Genomic DNA, 21,190 nt, shown 5'->3' on the forward strand with positions numbered 1-21,190 from the left:
TTCTATTTTTAAGTGGCGTGGTGACTAAAAAAACAGCAATTTTACTATTGTTTTTTATTCAATTTTTTTTACAGCGTTCACCGTGCGCTATAAATGACATATTCACTTTATTCTGCGGGGCGATACGATTACGGCGATACCAGATGTTTATAGGTTTTTTTTATGTCTTATGGCGTTTGCACAATAAAATACATTTTGTAAAATATAATTTATTTTTTGTGTTACCTTATTCTAAGAGCCATAACTGTTTTATTTTTCCATCAGGAAAGCCGTGCGAGGACTTATTTTTTGCGTAACGAACTGTAGTTTCGATCAGTACCATTTTTAGGTACATGCGACTTTTTGATCTCTTTTTATTCCATTTTTTGGGAGGTGAAGTGACCAAACAATTGTGATTGTGGTACGGTTTATTATTATTTTCTCTTACGGCGTTCACCGCGCGGGATAAATAACGACATCGTTTTGTAGTTCAGGACGTTACGGACGCGGCGATACCAATTATGTATAGTTTATTTGTTTATTTATATATTTTTATTAATAATAAAGAACTGATAAGGGAAAAAGGGGGACTTTTACTTTTATTACTTTTAAATCTTTTATTTTCTTATTTTTACACAACTTTTTTTTACTTTTTCACACTTTTTTTACTTTGTCCCACTAGGGGACATGAGAGCAGGAGGCTCTGATCGCTATTCTAATACACTGCACTACATGCGTAGTGCAGTGTATTAGAGCTGTCAGCTGTTCGCTGACAGCAAGCATAGTGGGTCCTGATTTTGTCGGGACCCACTAGGCTTCCGTCGATGGCGTAGCCAGAGTCCATTGTTAGGATTCTGGTTGCCATAGTAGCCATCACGGCCCGCTATCGTGTAGCAGGCCGGCGATGGCAGCTTAACCCCTAAGAAGCCGCGATCGCTATTGAACGCGGCTTCTAAGGGGTTAATCGGCGGGGACCACCGCGATCGGTCCCTGCATACTAAGCTGTGATAGCCTGCTGTCGGAAACAGCAGGTATCACAGCTCAGACACGCGCCGGGGAAAGATGGCGCCGTGTTTACTCAGGTCAGTAATAGTACTGACCTGAGCGCGAACGTTCTACTTAGCAGGACGTACTATTACTGACCTGAGCGCGAAGGGGTTAAAGTCCCCTAGTGGGACTAGTGAAAAAGTAAAAAAAAAGTTTTATAAAGTTAATTTAAAAAAAAGTGTGAAAAAAAATGAAAAACCCAGCTTTTCCCCTTACAAAATGCTTTACTGTTAAAAAACCAAAATAAAGTTACAAACGTACACATATTTGGTATCGCCGCGTCCGTAACGACCCCGACTATAAATCTTTACATTATTTAACCCGCACGGTGAACGCCGTAAAAAATTTAATAAAAAATTATGGAAAAATTGCTGTTTTCTTTGAATCCTAACTTTAAAAAAATTTGATAAAAAGTGATCCAAAAGTCGCATCTACTCCAAAATGGTACCAATAAGAGCTAAAAGTCTTCCCGCAAAAAAAAGCCCTCATACAACCGCATCGGCGAAAAAATAAAAACGTTACGGCTCTTCAAATATGGAGACACAAAAGCAAATAATTTTGAAAAAAAAGTGTTTTTACTGTGTAAAAGTAGTAAAACATACAAAATCTATACAAATTTGGTATCGTTGCAATCGTAACAACCCGCTGAATAAAGTTATTGTGTTATTTATATCACACGGTAAACGGCGTAGATTTAATAGCAAAAAAAGAGTGGTGAAATTTCAGGTTTTTTTCTATTCCCCCCCAAAAAAAAGTTAATAAAAGTTAATCAATAAATAATATGTCCCTCAAAATGGTGCTATTAAAAAATACAACTTGTCCCGCAAAAAACAAGACCTTATACAGCTATGTCGACGCAAAAATAAAAAGGTTATAGCTCTTGGAATGCGACGATGGAAAAACGTAAAAAATGGCTTGGTCATTAAGGTTTAAAATAGGCTGGTCATTAAGGGGTTAAAGGCCTATTTAGTTTAGCCAATTATCATCATGATTCGCCAGTTTCTGACCAATTATAATGATATTTGGTCAGTGTTGACAAAGTAGAAGATCAATGATAAAAACTTTGCTTATCGTTAATCTCTAATGAGAAAAAAAAAGAGTAGTACACCCTGCCGTAGTCATAGCGATGCATATTCTGTTCTGAGCGTAGCCCGGCCTCCAGGGATGACGATGCATCCCATGTGACAGCTGCAGCCAATCAAAGGCTGCAGCGGTCACATGGACTACAGCGTCATCGCAGGAGGCCGGGCTACGCTCAGAGAGAGAGAGGGACTACGGCCGGGAGTAATAGCTTTTTTTTAAATTTATTTCTGCAGTCTTTCCGCCCAAAAAACGACACCAAAATTTGGTGCTGTTTTTCAGGTGAAATTCCCTGCGGTTCTTAGGACGTATACACTGTGTAGTTTTACGTATCCACCCTGTGTGTTCCTACCCTTATAATCAAGTTGCTCTCCCCCACAAATATTATCTCTAATGGCTTATTCAGATGAACGGGAATTACGTCCGTGAAACGCGCGTGATTTTCATGCGCGTAGCACGGACCTATATTAGTCTATGGGGCCGTGCAGACATGTGTGTGATTTTTACGCTGCGTGAGTCCGCTGCGCAAAAGTCACGACATGTCCGTTCTTTGAGCGTTTTTTGCGCATCACGCACCCATTGAAGTCAATGGGTACGTGAAAACCACGCATGCCACACGGAAGCACTTCCATGCGAACAGCGTGATTCGCGCAACAGCTGTGAAAAGGATGAATGAAAACAGAAAAGCACCACGTTTACAAACATCCAAATGGAGTGTCATAATGATGGCGGCTGCGCGAAAAGCACGCAGCCGCGCATCATATGATGCTGCCACACGGAACTGTCAAGTGCATTTTGCGCAGGCAAAACGCAGCGTTTTTTGCGTGCGCAAAAGGCACACGCTCGTGTGAATCCAGCCTAAGGGTAAGGCCACACAGAGTGGCCCTGACACGGTCGCAACGCAGCTAACAACCACGCCGGCACCATGTTCAGTGCGGCTGTCAAACAGCCTGTTAATGGCCGCACGTATTCAGGTTACACGCTCATGCGCACTGCCGCTTCATTCATTCTCTATGGGAGCGCCGGAGATAGCCGAGTGCAGTGTTCGGCTTTTTCCGGCGCTCCCATAGAGAATGAATAGGGGGTAAGTTGTTGTAATTTGCAAAATCGTGCGTCCATAAAGGGTGTATTAATTCATGGCCGCACGTGCGGCCATGAATTAATACACCCTTTATGGCCGCACGATTTTGCAAATTACAACAACTTACCTACTATTCATTCTCTATGGGAGCGCCAGAAAAAGCAGAACACTGCACTCGGCTATGTCCGGCGCTCCCATAGAGAATGAATGGAGCGGCAGTGCGCATGCGAATGTAACCGGAATAACCCTTAACGAGGTATTGGACAGCCGCTCCTACATAGTGCCAGCGCACTGTCTCTCGAGAACACGCTGTGTCTTTGCACTGCCAGAAGCTGGGCGTTGTGAAGAGAAGTGGCTGATACTTCTATACACAACGCCCAGCTAGTAAAAGAAGTAAAAACGCCCCGATGTAACGAACACAATACACGCCCAGTTGTACTTTTACTTTAAACACGCCCAGTTGTACTTTAGAAAGCCTCATTTACATAAATATAAAAATGGTCATAACTTGGCCAAAAATGCTCGTTTTAAAAAAAAAAAACGTTACTCTTATCTCCATTGCAGCGCCGATCTTCACTGGGGCAGCAGCACAGCAGGAAGGAGCTGCGTGAGGTGCTGAGTGTGTGTGACACTGCAGTACAGGCTGTGCCGATTGGTGGAGCAGACGGAAGCACCTGCTGCTCCTCCAATCAGCGCTCACTTCACGCAGCAGTGCAGAGGGAGGAACATTTCTCCTCTCTTCTGCTCATACCCACTGGCGCCCCCCTTACCGCATGGCGGCCGGCGCCCTGTGCGACCGCACGTGTCGCACATAGCTAAGGCCGGCCATGATTGCATCATAGATTAAAACATAAACATATATCATTTTAACAGTAAAATACTATCTCTCAAGACTTCCCAGTTATGGAATAAATAACAGTGTAATCAATATGCATTAATGTCAATTTAATAAAACAATATACATTTGCAAAAAAATCATACCTTGTTTTACCTAATCTAATCTAAATTGCTCTAAAACACCAAAATCAATTGATATCACAATATGTTTGGAAATTCATTGTCAATGTTAAAGGACCTAAAATAAAAATACTATCCTTAAAGGAACAGTGTCACCAAAATTTTTTTTTTTATATCAGTTTGATGTTAGTGTTTTATTAAAAACGTTTGTATTTATTTGTGTGTTTGTGTGTTACTTTTTTTTATTTTTACACTTTTTCTTCCCTATGGGGGCTGCCATTTTTTTTTCCATTTCTGTATGTGTCGATTAACGACACATACAGACATGGAATACGGCAGCTCCAGTCCCATAGGGACTGCGAACGGGGCCCGTTCCATCCACTATGGTGTACGCCGTCTGTGTGGGAACGGCGCATGCGGCGCTCCCTCACAGTCCAATTTGAAATGTGCGCCGTCCGGCGCCATTTTCCTGTGGACCGGAAGTCGCGGCCAGACAGTAAGATTACTACTTCCGGTCGCGGCTTCCGGACTTGTGCACATGGAGCAGCGGCAGCAGACGGAGCGGACGGTCCGGAGGGAGCGGCGGCGACTGGAGCAGGTAAGTGATTTCTATGTATGTTCGTGTTTTACTGTGTGTTTACTAGTGTATGTTAACCTACTACACTGTGTGTTAGCTCAAAAAATGGCGACACACAGTGTAGGAGGTTAGACCGTTCAATCCCCTCATTTCTCCCGGCATTAGCCAGGATAAAGGAGGGGGGGATTCTGAGAGCTCACTAGAGCGAGGGATTTTTTCCCAATTTTGCAGCATAAAGCAATGTGGTTGCTTTACCACATGCAATGCTGCAATTTTGGGAATTGCTCCATTTAGTGACCAGCAATGGGAAATATTATAAATTAGAATCCAATTTATAATATTTCCTGACTCGTGAAAAAAATACAAAAAATTAGAACAATGTTTAATCACCCACACACTAATTGTTTAACTAAAAAAAAAATATACATTTTTTGATAACAACACATTCCCTTTAAAGTGTAGCTAAACGTTTGACAAACTTCTGACATGTCATAGTGACATGTCATAAGTTTGGATTGGTGGGGGTCAGAGCACTGAGACCCCCACCAATCGCTAGAACGAAGCAGCTGAAGCGCTCGTGTGAGCGCTCAGCCGCTTTGTGTCTGTTCGGCTTTTTCTGGAAAGCTGATGTATCGGAGTACGGGCTAGTAGACTTTCTATTGAGTCTGTACACCGATAAATTTATTTACGGAATAAGCCGAACAGGCACGAAAGACTGGATTCGGCTTTTTTGGTACCCACCTGAGTTTGCGGCCTACCGACGAGACTGGAGCCACAACCTCGATTTTTAACTGCAACCGTGATGGCGGCTTGCCTGACATCCCTTATGGAGATCGGGGACGACGGTACTGACTATCGGACCTCTCTTCCAATGTACTATTGCAGCTGGGCTTCTGCTCCGATATACAGGGACCACGCGATTTAGCCCAGATGGTGGATAGAGGCCGCGGCCGCCATCTTGGCTGCCATCTTAGATGCCTCTCTGCCTTCACGTGCGAACATTCTTGGGGGTTGGTGAGTAGCCTCTATGAGGCAATTGACTAAGCCCACAGTAACACCCACTGCAACACCCTCCCCCCCACCTGCCTTTACCACCTGCCGTTTGGGGGTTGCTCTGCTGAGCATAAACTGCCTGCTTGTCCTCCAGACCAGCAAGGGGCCTGGCCCTAATTTATCTGGACTGCTACAGGGGTCTACTCAGCTGTGCCTTCTGGACTGTTCAGCCTCACCTCTATTTACTAAATATTAGAAAAAAGGAACACGGCGCCACAGGAAACCAAATGAGAAACGGATAGGGTAAAGGATCACGGTGGATGTAACAATTACGCTCACCTCGGGTGATGGACACCTTATGTGTCAATAGGGCATGGAAAGCTGCAGCCAGGTCCAAAGCACAGCCAAAACAGGGTTTGATGTCATATTTTAGAGTATTTGAAAAATGAAGAAAATTGGACCAACAGTGCCGTTGGTCCAATTTTCTTCATTTTTCAAATACTCACCTCTATTTAGGGCTAGGCCCTCATTTAGCCATGGGCTTTCTACCACACTTCTTCATTCTCGTCCATCCTGAAGGCCTGAATATTCCTTGATCCTAGACCCATGTTGGGCAGCCCCATGATCCTTTGTGTGAAAGAAACATATACGATGGTCAAAATCGATTCCAGCAAACCTAGAGACTCTGCTGCCTCTACCAGACACGGTAACCTTGATACCTTCTTAAAAAAGAACTCTGCTTCAGACTTGGTTAAAGTAACCTCAGAGGCTTCTGCAATGGGACCGAGCAAACCTCCTGCTAGTTCACAACAAGATTCAGGCAGCGAGGATGACGATCAACACTCTGCCTTGAATTTGCCCATATCCAGATCTTTCATCAACAGGGCTCTGATCAAAGCCGTTGACCCCGTGATGCGGGACCTACAAGACATCAAACAGGAGGTTAAACAGATTGGCTCTAGGGTGGAGAAATTAGAGTCCTCTCACTCACAAGTTATTGCCTATACTGCAGACTCTACTACCTTTTTCCAAGCATGACAAACCCATCTCAACTCATTGATGGATCTCATAGAGGATCAGGACAATAGAGGAAGGCAGAATAATTTGCGCATAAAGGGCTTGTCGGAGTCCATTGAGTCAGAATCCTTGACTTCTACGGTTAAACAACTGTTCATCTCAATCCTGGATGACACCTTCCCAGAGGAAATTTTGATTGAAAGGGCCCACAGAGCTCTTAGAGCGAAGCCTAAACATACCGAACCTCCTAGAGATATCATCTGTCGGCTCTTCAGCTCGAAAGTTCGGGATGCTATATTACGGAAATCCAGGGATATACACCCTCTTCATTTTGAGGACTCTTCTATTGCTATTTTTCAAGACCTCTCCACTGTTGCACTAATGAAACGGAGGATTATGAAACCCCTGACTGATGAACTTCGTCATCAATGTATCCCAGATGGCCCCTCCCGTTTGGAATTATGTTTTTGGCTTCTGGCAGACGAATTGTCATCCGTCATCACAGAGACCTCCCTGATGCCTTGAATCAGCCGGATTTATCCATACCTGACTGGGCGGGAGTTCAAGACCTAGCTTCTCTTCCCACTCTGCATCCCCTTACTCCTTGGGAAGTTGTGGGCCCGAACAAACCAAGCAAGTCGCACAAGAAGTCTGGGAAACTTACGTCTCAGAAGATTAACATGGACACTACCTGATTTGTGAGATAGCCTTTATTGTTCTCTATATACTGTCACTAACCCTTGTCTGCAGGTTTCGGCTAGGAAATGTGATATCTGTTTTGCAATGTTTACCTGCAAGCATACAGTTTATGTTTCTATTCTTGTATTTCTGAACTCTGTTTGAATATCTTTGCATTTATATTGGATCCTGGGCTACTGCCCTACCACTAATACACCATCCACTATAACAGTTTTAGTCAATCACCCTCCCTTTGCAATGCCTGTACTTCTGTTTTGCACTCCTCCTTCCTCTTATGGATACACATTGGCTCAGATCTCTCGACCGGGTAGTTGTGTATCTATAATATCCAGTTATTGTCCCCCTTATTTATTTTTCTGTCCTCCATTCATCTGAGATTTACTGTGCTCATTTTCCTCAGTCTTGCATGGTTGGGTGACTCTGGCCCTCAGAGAGGTTTCGTTACTCTCTGGGCATCTCCCCCCGTAGTAAATAATTTTCATGGCTAGTCAGGATGTTTGTGTTACTTCATATAATGTCAAGGGGTTCAATGACCCTAGGAGGCGTAGCCAAATACTTTCCCTTTAAAAAAAAATCTGGCTCTGATATTCTCCTACTGCAAGAGACTAATTTTAAATCGCACAATATCCCACAGCTGTCCCATCACTATTATTTGCAGTGGTTCCACAGCACACACCCTTCCTCTGCTTCCAAAGGCACTAGCATTGCTATTAAGAGGTCCCTTCCCTTCTCTCCCTCCTTCTGACTCTGAGGGCCGCTTTCTTTTTGTTAAAGGTCACCTTGCTGGGACTATGATTACAATAGCTAAATTGTACGCACCTAATGTGAACCAGGTTAATTTGCTGCTGGAGGTGACAGATAGTCTTATCATTTTGTGGAGGGCATTATTATTCTGGGCGGTTAACCCCCTAGTTGATGCCTTGACCACGAGATCCGTTCAAACGTTTTCCTTTCGTAAAAGGTAATTGCTAAACTACATTCGCAAGGCTCCTTCAGCACCCAAGTGACCGGGACTATACATTTCATTCAGCCGTACATAACACATACCTTTGGTTAGATTACCTTTTCATATCAGATTCTCATCTCCCGTTAATGCATTCCAAACAGATTGGACATATCACACTGTCTGACCATGCACCCATTCACCTACGACTTGCTATTACTTCCCTTCCTGCTCGAAGCTGGTCATGGAAACTTAAAGAGGCTCTGTCACCAGATTTTGCAACCCCTATCTGCTATTGCGGCAGATAGGCGCTGCAATGTAGATTACAGTAACGTTTTTATTTTTAAAAAACGAGCATTTTTGGCCAAGTTATGACCATTTTTGTAGTTATGCAAATGAGGCTTGCAAAAGTCCAAGTGGGTGTGTTTAAAAGTAAAAGTCCAAGTGGGCGTGTATTATGTGCGTACATCGGGGCGTTTTTAATACTTTCACTAGCTGGGCGCTCTGAAGAGAAGTAACATCCTCTTCTCTTCAGAACGCCCAGCTTCTGAAAGTGCAGATCTGTGACGTCACTCACAGGTCCTGCATCGTGACGGCCACATCTACACCAGAGGCTACAGTTGATTCTGCAGCAGCATCAGCGTTTGCAGGTAAGATCGACTTACCTGCAAACGCTGATGCTGCTGCAGAATTAACTGTAGCCTCTGGTGCCGATGTGGCCGTCACGATGCAGGACCTGTGAGTGACGTCACAGCTTGATCTGGCAGAAGCTGGGCGTTCTGAAGAAAAGAGGATGTTACTTCTCTTCAGAGCGCCCAGCTAGTGAAAGTATTAAAAACGCCCCGATGTACGCACATAATACACGCCCACTTGGACTTTTACTTTTAAACACACCCACTTGGACTTTTGCAAGCCTCATTTGCATAACTACAAAAATGGTCATAACTTGGCCAAAAATGCTCGTTTTTTAAAAATAAAAACGTTACTGTAATCTACATTGCAGCGCCTATCTGCTGCAATAGCAGATAGGGGTTGCAAAATCTGGTGACAGAGCCTCTTTAATGAGACGCTTCTCGACGATGCTATGGAGGTTACACGATTAGAGGAATCCTTATCTGACTTTTTTGAAAGGAACGAGACTCTGACCTCATCTAGTGTGGGAAACACATAAGGCCTTTATCAGTGGCGAGTTCATTGCTTTAGGCTCAAGATTGAAAAAACTGAGACAGTCAAACCTGAATTAATTACTAGCCCAAATTTCTTCTCTGGAGTCTATAAGTAAGAGATCTTTAGTGATCTCACTGCAAGACGGCCTCTGTGAATTGCGACGCCAACTTAGGGATCCAAACTTTATCAACGTATTTAAATTCTACGCTCACGGTGATCGGGGATATAAAGTTATGTCCTTTAGTGGATATTAACGGGTGGGTGTGTCTAATATTTCAGAAATTTAAAACTGGCTCAGGTTCTACAGTTATGAGTGATATCACCTGGGAATTTCTGTCCTTTTACACCTCTCTATATAATTTGCCGGTAGACACCCAATCATCTACTCACATTGATAATTTCTTGAACTCTTTGAATCTGCCTTCTCTTTCCGAGGCGGATACAACTGCTTTACTAGCCCCATTTACCTTACAGGAGCTGTTCCTCACATTGCGTTCAATGCCTAAAGGTAAAAGCCCAGGTCCGGATAGTATTCCTATACCATACCTTAAAAATGTCATTGTCTCCTACTCCCTAAATTTCTTGCTGTCTGCAATGACTTACTCCAGGGTTCCCATTTGTTACCCCAAACCCTCGAAGCCCATATCACCCTAATGCCCAATGAGGGGAAGAACAGAGCTGATGGTGGTAGCTATCGTCGTAACTCACTACTGAATGTGGACCTGAAATTGTGGGCCAAATTACTCGCAAATAGGATCAAAACCGAGTAGCACAACCTGATTCGTCCGGAGCAGGTCAGGTTCGTTCCAGGACAGGAAGGCAGACATAACACTACCCGCCTAATAAATCATGTACTTTATGATAGAAAATCACATGTCCCTTTGGTATTTTTAAGCACTGACGTGGAAAAAGCTTTCAACCGCGTCAACTGGGATTACATGAGAGCAGTTCTGTCAAAATATGGTTTCTCCCTGGGTTTATTAAGGCCATTTTCTCATTATACTCTTCTCCTAGAGCTAGATTGAAACTTAATGGTACCCTTTCACCCTCTTTCTTAATAGTAAATGGCACCAGGCAGGGGAGTCCCTTATCCCCTTCCCTTTTCATACTAACGATGAAAACTCTCATCCAGAAGATCCGGGGGTCAGATGGGATCACGGATCCAAGGGTGAGAAATTTGACACACCAGACTGCTGCTTTTGCAGATGATTTATTGCTCATCATCAGTAACCCTAGACCTGCTTTCCAAGAAATTTTTTGGATCTTTGAAAACTTTGGACTAGCATCTAATTTCAAAATCAATTTTAATATATCTGAATTTCTAAATGTTTCAGCACCCCTTGCAGTTGTAGATCCTATCAAAAGGAACTCACCCTTTAAATGGCCAGACACTGCGATTAAACACCTCAGTATTCTCTTGCCTAGGGATACTGCACTGTTATATTCTCTCAATTTTAACCCGTACTTACAACATATTGAAACACACTTAGACAGCCTAAACCTACCCTTTGTAGCCTGGTTAGTCAGGAAAAACTTCCTTAAAACATACATTCTCCCTAAATTATTATACTTAATCCAGACCGTACCCATCTTCCTACCCCAGTCCTTTTTTATTAAATTACGGAGAGTGTTTGCACATTTCTTATGGTCCAAAAAACATCCCAGACTATCATATAATTTACTGTCCCTGAAGCCTCACCAAGGTAGAACTGGTCTACTGGTCTATTCCTCCCACATTGATATAGAACGCAATTTATTGGGTAACTCTCACTCCCCGCTATTGTGGGGATTGTTCCTGCACCTTCCTGTCACTAAAAACATCAGCCCACCCTCCAGAGGCACTATAATAGCCTTTCGTCCCTATCTTGCTTCTTTGGATCCTCCCACACAGTTTTCCCCTAATGCCCCCTTGAGTGTGATCCCTATTATATTGGGCGGTAAACCCCCACTAGTGGGCTTCTGGGAAACATTAAGGAACACCCCTATCTCAGAGGTCTTTGATGACCTGATCTCCGTAGATGTCTCCTCTATTTTACCATTGCACCACAATAATGCTCTGCATTTGTTTGGTTTTCGCCATGCCTGTAAGATTTTTAAAGATAACTTCCTTGCTCTCTCTAAAGATTCCTGGCTAGATGTTCTCACCCGCTTCCCCTCAACCCCTAAAAACTTACTGTCCAAGATCCATTCTGATATCATGATTCTTAGAGCCCCGACAGACAAAAAAAACAAATTTCATCCTGGCATGGGAAGTGGAATTAGGGCTGATTATTGACGAACTCGGCTTATCCCAGATCCTCAGTGGGTTCCATGGCTTCACTAGGTGTGTGAGAGTCCCAGAAAATTCCTTTAAAACCCTCACCCGGTGTTATGGAACCCCAGAATTTTTGCTCAAAGTAGGTCTCATCCCAAATGATCTTTGTTGACGTTGCACAGCCCACACTGATTCACTCTCGCACATCTGGTGGAGCTGTCCGAGGATTGCTCCTTTCTGGCTGGGGGTCTCCTCCTTCATTCTAGCTGTTTGCAACTAACATGTGACCTTGTCGGCCGCCTTGGTTCTCTTGTGGAAACCTTATCCAACCTTCCAACCCGCAAAACACGATCTAGTGACTTTTATCATTACCGCTGCAAAATTACTTATCCCATCATTTATCTCATTACTTTCTCCGATCCTTTGCCATGGTATCTCAATTACATAATATACGTATTTTTTTAATGAGCACAGTTCCTGTCCTCTCCCTTGTACATAGTTTTTTACATTTCTGTTATGTTTCCTCTGTACTTCATATTGCTGTGTTAGCTCCTTGTATTTTATGTATACATTTTGTGTATGTGCCTGTTCTTTGCTGTATATGAGTTACAGAGCTTGTCTTCATTATTTCCTTGCATCTTTTGAAAATGTATTTCTTTAAATAAAGAATTGATAAAGAAAAAGTAAACGAACCAAGAGTGTCTAAAGATGTGCCACATTTATCATCCAGCATAAACTGTGATAATTTTGGTGCATCTAGTCTAGTTCTTAGCTTTCTAAATTGAAGACACTATTAATAAATCTGCCCAATTTAAGGCTTCGTTCACATCTGTGTTAGGGCTCCGTTTTGGCGTTCCATCAGAGCTTTCCGTCTGAATGGAACCCTGACTGAAACAAAGTTTTCCATTTGGATCACAATTCATTGCAATGGTGACGGATCTGGTGCAAATGGTTTCCATTTATCTCAGTTGTGCAAGGGTTCTCTCATTTTGTCAGTTTGTTTCAGTCAGGGTTCCTTTCTGACAGAAAGCTCCAACAGAACCCCAGAACGGAGCCCTGACACAGATGTGAACAAAGCCTAAGACAGATATTTTAGGTTTTTGTGGTTAAAACAAAAGGGTTTAAACAGCTACATCCTAAACTGCCATCTACAAAACTCTGGGACTTTGTCAGTGATGGTTGGGTTTTCCAGTAAATCATAGAGGTTAAGGTAGAGTATATATGAAAGACGTGGTCTGAATGGCTCGAATGTAAATTCATGTGCCTTTTGTACATGTCCTGTGTCCGTTTTCCTTGTTTATAATAAGCTTTAAATTAGAAATCCTTTGTAAGGTCACTATCACATGGCAGTATTTTGGTCAGTATTTTGCAGCAGTATTTGTAAAACAAAACCAGAAGTGGAACATATACAGAGAAAAAGTATATTGGACATTTTTGTACTTCTTATGTGTTTTTTTTTGTTTTTTTTAAATTTCCAATAAATTTTTATTAGTTTAAAAAAAAAATTAACATAAACATTTGATATACAATAGAAATAAAGAATCATATCAGCCATCGTATACATATGTAGGATCACAATAGAGCTACAAGTCATGGTAAGAAGTAGTTAAAGAAAACATAGAAATCAGAAAACAAGCATCAATATTCCAGTGGGAATCACATATGACACCTTCATATACTATTATATTCTCTTGGGAGAAGATCCAGTGAGCTTTTTAACCAAGCGTGCCAATGTAACTTAAGTTCAATCAATTGAGATGAATGAGAAGCTAATGCGAATTCGTGATGCATATGTGAATTAACCTTAGCACATAAGTCAGAAATTGTCAGAGGGATAGAAGATTTCCAATGTGAAGCCACGCATTTTCGCGCTGAGGTTAAAATGTGTGCCATAGGCCAGCGAAGCACTGGAGACATTTCCGCTACATTGATATTCAATAAGGCCATATCTTGAGCAGGAGAGAACCTGAAAAGTAGCCTCCCAAAACACTTTAACTATTGGGCAGGACCACCACATGTGTTACAAAGTACCTATTTGCCCATATAGTCTCCAACAGAGATTCGAAATAACATCGAAATCCGGAATAACATGAACTAGCTGGGATGGGTAAAAGAACCATCTTAAATGTATTTTTTTAACCTGTTCCAAGGGATTCACACAGCGAGATGAACACATAAGTCAGTCACAAGCTCTTCTACACTGAGGTACAGTTGTCTGAATATTTAAATCGTGTTTCCATTTATGCATATACAGCAATTTCTCTTCCCCATCCCCCATAACCGACAACTCTTTATATGCAATAGACATACCCCTATTATCGTTTTTATGACCCATTATGAACTTCTGAATATGAGACATTGGACAAATAGCCTGCGGCTGTCGGCACTATTGAAGAGCGTGACGAATTTGCAAATACTGATAAAATATCACCCTAGGCAGATTTGCCTCACGACTCAGATCTTCAAATGTCCTAAAAACAGAGTCACAATAAAGCTTATTGATAGTATCTATTCCTAATTGATTCCACATCTGAAAATTAGAATGGGGTATATGATATTCCAATTTTGTAAAGATATCAAGTTAGAGGGAACCGGGACATGCATTTAGTTTTTTTTAGCAAATATCTCCAAATGTACAGAGTAGCCTTTAAAGACGACTGGGGAGTGTGCGAAACAGTCTGTTTCAAGCATTCTACCTCCAAAAGAATTCTAGTAGACTGAAATTTAGTAAAAGTTTTCTCTATTTGGATCCATTTATACGCCGAATCAGAGTTCCACCACTCAGGTAATGCATCAATTAAAGAGGCTCTATGGTACAGAAAGAGGTTAGGAAAACCCATACCTCCCATTTTATTAGGCAGGTATAATATCTTACGTGACACCCTTGGATATCTATTTGCCCATAAAAATTTCCCCACCAAAGCCTGTAGTTTATTAATATGGGTGTTAGAGAATTTATATGGAAGACATCTCATCACATACAAAATTTTAGATAAATACATCATGTTAAAACGATGAATTCTTGCTATCCAAGATAATTCAAGTTTGGCTACTCTCTCCATATTGCTTTATAGATGTTTAATCAGAATATCAACATTACGATCTATCAAAGAACTGGTAGGGAAGGACAATTCCACCCCCAAGTAAGAAAGGCCATCAGTCACCCAAACAAAGGAATACACTTGTTTTAACCCCTTCCCGCACCTTGGCGTAACTGTACGTCCAGATAAGCAGTAACTTCGCGCACCTGGGCGTACAGTTACGTCCGCGCTTTAAAAGTTAACCGCCGCGCGGCGCTACACCGCAGCGGCGGTTAACTGTGCAGGGTGTCAGCCCTGCTCTCCCCGTTGCCGATCAGCGGCCTGTCGCCGCTGAAATCGGCAATTAACCCCTTCGATGCAGTGGTCGATTGCGATCACCACATCGAAGAGGTTTACAGCGGATCGGCAGCCCCCCACATGTATTTGCGGGGGCTGGCGAGCCTTATCATGGCAACCAGAGGCCAGACAATGACCTCCGGCCGTTCCTCCTCTGCTTCCTGTCAGTGTGACAGTTACGTCACAATGACAGTTAGAACACATTACACTACGTGTGTAGTGTAATGTGTTCCAGCAGCGATCAGAGCTGCCAGTCTAAGTGTCCCTAGTGGGACAAGTAAAAAAAGTTAAAAAAAAGATAATAAAAATGTTTTGAAAAAGTGTAAAAATAAAAGTTAGAACTGACATAAACAAAGAATGTTTTTTTTCCTATAATAAGACTTTTATTATAGGAAAAAAATTAACACGTTAAAAAAAGTACACATATTTGGTATCGCCGCGTTCGTAACGACCCCAACTATAAAACTGTAATATTATTTTTCCCGCACGGTGAACATTGCGTAAAAAATAAACGAAAAACAGTGCCCGAATCACAATTTTTTGGTTGCCAACCCTCCCAAAATATACAATAAAAAGTGATCAAAAAGTCGCATGTACCCCAAAATAGTACCAATAAAAACTACAACCCGTCCCGCAAAAAACAAGCCCTTACACCGCTTTTTTGACTGAAAAATAAAAACGTTATGGCTCTAAGAATATGGTGACACAAAAATTAATTTATTTGATAAATAAGTGATTTTATTGCACAAACGCTGCAAAACATAAAAAAATTCTATACATCTGGTATCGCCGTAATCGTATCGACCCGCAGAATAAAGTATAATGGTCATTTATAGCCCAGGGTGAAGGCCATAAAAAAAAACAAATAAAAAACATTGTCAGAATTGATGGTTTTTGGTCACCTTGTTGCCAAAAAATGGAATAAAACGTGATCAAAAAAATTTCTGGTACCCCAAAATGGTACCAATGAAAACTACAGATTGTCCCGCAAAGAATAAACCCTCACACGGCTCCGGTGGAGAAAAAATAAAACAGTTCTGGCTCTCAGAATATGGCGATGCAAAATGTGCAGAGTGTTCCAAAAGCAGATAAGATCGGGCGCCATTTATCAGTGCGACACCGGCCACATATCTGCGGATTATTATTTATTTACTGCATTATTATACCCTCTTATTATACCCTGATGTACCCCGCACAGATAACATGTACCCTGATGTACTCTGCACAGATAACATATGTCCCCACATTATAAACTGAAACACCAGTAAAACCCCAAACAGAACAACTATCAAGCAAACTCTGTGCCCCAAAAGCCAAATGGCGTCCCTCCCTTCTGAGCCCTGCAGCGTGCCTAAACACAAATTTACGTCCACAGATATGGCATCGCCATACCCGGGAGAACCCGGTTAATATTTTGAGTTATTTGTCTTCAGTGGCACAAACTGGGCATAACATGTAGTGCACTAAAATGGCATATGAGTGGAAAATTTTAATTTTCACTCCGCACCATGCGCTGCGCATTAACTCCTGCGCGCACCATGACATAGCATGTCGTAGTGTGGGGGGTGATGTATGGAGCGTCTCACGTAAAAAATAAAGAATTTAGAACCGCAAAATCGCTGTTTTTTTGGTCACCTTGGCTCTACCTAAAAATGTAATAAAAAGTGCTCAAAAAGTTGTATGTACCAAAAAGTTGCACCAATAAAAACGACCGCTCGTCCCTCAATAAATAAGCCCTCATACCGCTCTATTGACTGAAAAATAAAAAAGTTGTGGCTCTTGGAACGCGGGGAGGAAAAAACTAAGAAGGAAAAGAAAAAAATGGATCACTCCAGAAAGGGTTAATTACTTTCTAATGAAAAACCATTTATGACCACACGTGGGGTATTGCCGTACTCGGGAGAAATTGCTTTACAAATGTTGGGGTGTTTTTACCCCCTTTATCCTTTGTGAAATTGAAAAAAATGCAACATTTTAGTGGAAGAAATGTCGATATTCATTTTCACGGCCTAATTCTAATAAATCCTGCAAAAGACTTGTGGGGTCTAAATGCCCACTATATCCCTAGATAGATTCTTTAAGTGTTGTAATTTCCACTTTTGGGGGGTTTCCCCTGTTTTGGCCTCTCAGGGGCTTTGCAAATGCGACATGGCACCCAAAAACCATTCCAGCAAAATCAGAATTTCAAAATCCAAATGGTGCTCCTTTCGTTCTGAGTCCTGCTGTGGGTCCAAACAGCAGTTTATTACCACATATGGGGTATTGCTATAATCAGGAGAAATTGCTTTACATATGTTGGGGTGTTTTTTCTCTTTTATACCTTGAAAAAATTAAAAAATTCTACGTTTTTTCAGAAAAAAGTAGATTTTCATCTTCACAAACTAATTCAAATAAATTTAGCAAAAAAACTGTGGGTTCAAAATCTAATTATACCCCTAGATAAATTCCCTGAGGCCCTAGGGGTGTAGTTAATTCCCTAGGGCCACATGTGGGGTATTTCTAAAAACTGCAGAATCTGGGCAATAAATAATAAGTTAAATTTTTTGGGAAAAACCTTCTGTGGTATAGAAAAAAATGTATTACAAATGAATTTTGTATAAAAAAAATGAAATTTGTAACTTTCACCTCTACTTTGCTTTAATTCCTGTGAAATGCCTAAAGGGTTAATACACTTTCTGAATGCTGTTTTGAATACTTTGAGGGGTGCAGTTTTCAAAATGGGGTGATTTATGGGAACTTTCTAATATATAAGACTCTCAAAGCCACTTCGGAACTGAACTTGTCCTTGTAAAAATCGCCTTTTGAAATTTTCTTGAAAATATGAGAAATCGCTGCTAAAGTTCTAAGCCTTGTAACGTCCTAGAAAAATAAAATAATGTTCAAAAAACGATGCCAAACTAAAGTAGACATGTGGGGGATGGTAACTAGTAACTATTTTGTGTGGTATTACTATCGGTTTTACAAGCAGATACATTTAAATTTAGAAAAATGCTAATTTTTGCAATTTTTCGCAAAATTTTGGTGTTTTTCACAATTAAATACTGAATCTATCGGGCAAATTTTGCCAGTAACATAAAGTCCAATGTGTCACGAGAAAACAATCTCAGAATCGCTTGGATAGGTAAAAGCATTCCGGAGTTATTACCACATAAAGTGACATGTCAGATTTTAAAAATCGGCTTCATCCTGAAGGCCAAAACAGGCTCAGTCCTGAAGGGGTTAATTAGTTAGCTGACATAAAAAGAGGCAAAATTAGAGTCTTAGACACATTTAGCTTATAGTATGATACTTTAGAAAAGGTGTCCAACACCCACATTATGGCTGGAATAGAAGATTCCAGTTTAGCACACGTGATGATAACATGATCTGCATATAAACCCAGATAATGAAACTAATTTCCCACTGGAATACCCGATATACCATCATGTGAACGAATAACCTCCAATAACGGTTCCATAACCAGAAGCAAATATTACCAGAGACAACGGGCAACCCTGCCTGGTACCATTACTAATATCAAATCTGGCCGACAGGAATCCCGATGCCAAAACTTTTGCATTAGAAGATACATATAGAGCCATAATAGCCTTCTTGATGTCTCCCACAAACCCAAATTTAGAAAGGACAGCATCCAAACTTTTTGTCTAAGCCATGATTAAGAGCACAGCCAGTGCTTGAAACGCGTATGCTTCGTTTTTGCCATTCTGACCACCTTGTCATCCTCCTGGTGTTTCTTCTTACTTTGTGTGATTATTTTCCAATAAAGTGGGAACGGAATTTCCCCTATTTATACTACGCATCGCTGGATCCTTCCTCTTCTTTGCTAGCATCCAAACAACCCCAATGTACTCTGTCGAATGCTTTCTCTGCATCTAAAGACATGAAAGCACTTGGGACCCTGGACATCTCAACCACCTGCAAGAGGTTTAGCATATGCCTTGTAGCGTCCTTAGACTGCCTTAGTAGCGCTATAGGTCTAAAGTTCTCTGGTTTAATCAGAGGTTTCCCTGGCTTAGGCAAAGCTGAAATAATTGCTTCAGAGCCCAATTTAGAAATAGAACCTGAGGTTTGCCAAGAAACATACAAACGCAACAGATACGGTGACAACTCTTCTGCAAAGATCTTATAATAATCATTCGACACACCATCCGGACCTGGAGCTTCATGCCTAGCACACAATTTAATGACACAATGAATCTCAGCAATTGTAAATGGGGCATTTAAACCTTCCAACTGAATTCCAGGAACAGAAGGCAGGTGTAAGGAATGCAGAAAGGATTTAATGATCGACTCAGAGGTAGGGATGTCACGATACCAGAATTTGGACTTCGATACCAATACTTCGTTTAGTATTGCGATTTCGATACCAAAACGATACTTTGCAAACATGAACAAAAAATAAGTTATTTTGTTTTCTCATGTGAGGCGCGAGGTGTGATGAATTTTGAATGTGCCTCACATTAATAGTAATTAACCCCATCATGTTTCTCAGTCATAATGGGTTAATCTGTGAGGTACATGATTGGGTTAATTACTATTAATGTGAGGCACATGGAGGTTAAATTCATCACACCTTGTGCCCCACAATAAGTGAAAGAAAGCAGTTTTTATTTTATTTTTTTACAGCGTACACATCATAAATGATGCAAAAAAATAGTTGTGAAGGTTATTACGGCTGCGCCAATACCGAATATGTATATTTTATATATTGAGACTTATTTTAATGTTTATTGCAAAAAAGGTGTATGTGTATTTTTTTTAATTTAACATTACTTTATGTTTTTACTTTAATGTACTGGCATATATCTATATTCCAGTACATTAGCCTGTGTACTGATAGTACACATGCAGTTGTTAGGACAGTGAAAATAAAAACAATCCTTTTTCATCAATAAGACGTAGTTTTAGCTCAAAATTTTTCATTTTCTCAACTAATAAAGGAAAAAAAGAACCCAACATTTGTAAAGAAATTTCTCAAGAGTACGGCAATACCCCATATGTGGTCATAAACTGCTGTTTGTGCACACAGTAGGGCTCATAAGGGAAGGAGCGGCATTTGGCTTTTGGAGTGCAGATTTTGCTGGATTGGTTTCTGGTCGCTTGTGGGACAAAAACAGTGGAACGCCCCCAGAAGTGACCCCGTTTTGGAAACTACACCCCTCAATGCATTCATCTAGGGGTGTAGTGAGCATGTTAACCCCGCAGGTGTTTTGTAGAAATTAGTGTGCAATGGGATTTTTTCCATAAATATACCAATATGTGGTGCCCAGCTTGTGCCACCATAACAAGACAGCTCTCTAATTATTATGCAGTGTTTCCCGGTTTTAGAAACACCCTGCATGTGACCCTAATCTTTTGCCTGGACATTCGATCAGGCTCAGGAGTGAAAGAGTACCATGTAAAATTGAGGCCTAATTTGACGATTTACCAAGTATTGGTTCACAATTGCAGGGCTCAGATGTGAAATAATAAAAAGAAACCACCGAGAAGTAACCCCATTTTGGAAACCACACCCCTCGAGGCATTTATTAAGGGATGTAGTGAGCATTTTTACCCCACAGGTCTTTTCCATAAATGAATGCGCTGTGGATGGTGAAAATTAAAAATTTATATTTTTCTCTAGATATGCCAATTCAGTGGCAAATATGTCGTTCCCAGCTTGTGCCACTGGAGACACCCACCCCAAAAATTGTTAAAAGGGTTCTCCCAGGTATGGCGATGCCATATATGTGGAAGTAAACTGCTGTTTGGGCACGTTGTAGGGTTCAGAGGGGAGGGAGCGCAATTTGGCTTTTGGAGGGTGGATTTTGCTTGGTAGTAGATTTGTTTGAGTTTGATTTTTGTGAGACGATAGGTGCCATTTTTGGATACGTGCGACTTTTTGATCACTTTTTATTCCAATATTTGTAGGGCAAAGTGACCAAAAAAACAGAAATTCTGGTATAGTTTTTTACAGGCTTTTTTTTACGCTGTTCACTGCGTTCAATAAATAATATAATATTTTTATAGCTCAGGCCGT

Source organism: Rhinoderma darwinii, chromosome 3 (assembly GCF_050947455.1).
Source record: "Rhinoderma darwinii isolate aRhiDar2 chromosome 3, aRhiDar2.hap1, whole genome shotgun sequence".
Taxonomy (NCBI): Eukaryota; Metazoa; Chordata; class Amphibia; order Anura; family Rhinodermatidae; genus Rhinoderma; species Rhinoderma darwinii.